Here is a 1484-nt window from a genome sequence, read left to right as displayed (position 1 = left end):
TTTTTTTTTTTGGTCTTGAGAGCCTGTCACAAAACAAAGCAACAACACAACAACAAAACAAAACCAAAAAATAAAAAAATTTATATTTAATACCCTATTGATACTAGCTTTGGAAAAATATTTTACTCAGCGCCTCTTCCCCAAGTTTCTGAAGGACAAGAGAGTCTTATGGCTCTTTTCTAGGCAATGCTAAAGTTTTTCATGGAGATAAATAAATGAAAGTTCCATTAGCCAGTCTTTCTTGAGTTGGAATCCCGGGTATCCATATAGTTTCCTAGGAAACATCTTGTGTGATGTATTGAAGGGCAATGGCTGACACTGGAAGTAGCCTCATCCTAAGCTTCCTTTTAACTGTTCCCTAGTATAAATGTGCTCTTTCTGATCTTTTAAGGACGACCTTGTTTATTTGCATTATTCCCTTTGGTTTCTATGGGAGCTGGGTGGCTTTAGAATGGGAAAAGAAAAGAGGAAGATATATTCAAGTCCTGGAATTGAGGTCCAGGTCTTGAAGCCAAGGCCTTGAGCTTTGTCTTTTCTGATTTTGAACCAACTTTGCATAGGTGGTGTGGGGTTGAGGTGTCCTGTGCCCTCCTCTGGCAATGGAACCGCCATCTGTACAAAGGTCTGAAACTACTGTAGGGTGCTTCCTTTACTAGAATTCAGAAATGTAAATAAAGAAAGTATCTAATAGAAAATACGAGTTAAAAAAAAAAGAAAATGTACTTATTAGTTTCTAAGCAGAAAGTGTGGTAATGGTAAAGGCTAGGGGGACTTGAACTCCTGCCAGGTAAATATTAACCTAGATTTGAGACAAGCATGAAGTGGACTGTCTGGACTTTGGAAAGCTGCCTTGTACCTTCTTACGAAATTCTGAGGTGACAACACAGAAATCTCCATCACAGAGCAACATCTGTAGTTCCTTAGATGCCAGCTTGGATTCCACATTTGTAATTATGGCAGTCCTGGTGAAAGAACTACTGGGAAAATAGAAACCTATGGTCACTACTTTCAGTGTCTGGAGCAAGCAGCCCAGTTAATGCAGCATCTGAATAGATGCTGATGGAATAACTATGTCAGTGACTCAAGACTTAACTACCTGCCCCTGAGCTTCTGTTCCTTCCAGGATGGTTTGGTTCAGGAGGAGCTTCTACTTTCATTTTTTTTATTTTTGCATTTGTCTCTGTGTTGCACATGCTCGTGGAGGCCAGGGACCAATGTCAGATGTCTTCCTTTACTGCTCTTCACACTATTTACTGAGGCAGGGTCTTTTGCTGGCAAGTCCAGCTAGCTAATTTGTCCAGAGGATCCTTTAGTCTCTGTTTCCGGAACACTAGGATGGTATGCAGCCCATCATGCCTCCCTCCACTTGATTTCAATGTGTTTGGGATCCAAGTTCCAGTTTGGCACTGCAAGCTTCTTATTTACTGGTCCCTTTACCTAGACCCTGGGGAAGAATGTTTTTTTGTTTTGAGACAGTTTTTTTT

The sequence above is a fragment of the Mastomys coucha genome, unplaced genomic scaffold (genome assembly GCF_008632895.1).
Source record: "Mastomys coucha isolate ucsf_1 unplaced genomic scaffold, UCSF_Mcou_1 pScaffold21, whole genome shotgun sequence".
NCBI classification, from domain to species: Eukaryota; Metazoa; Chordata; class Mammalia; order Rodentia; family Muridae; genus Mastomys; species Mastomys coucha.
The sequence above is the reverse complement of the archived record's forward strand: the minus strand, read 5'-3'. Positions refer to the sequence as shown.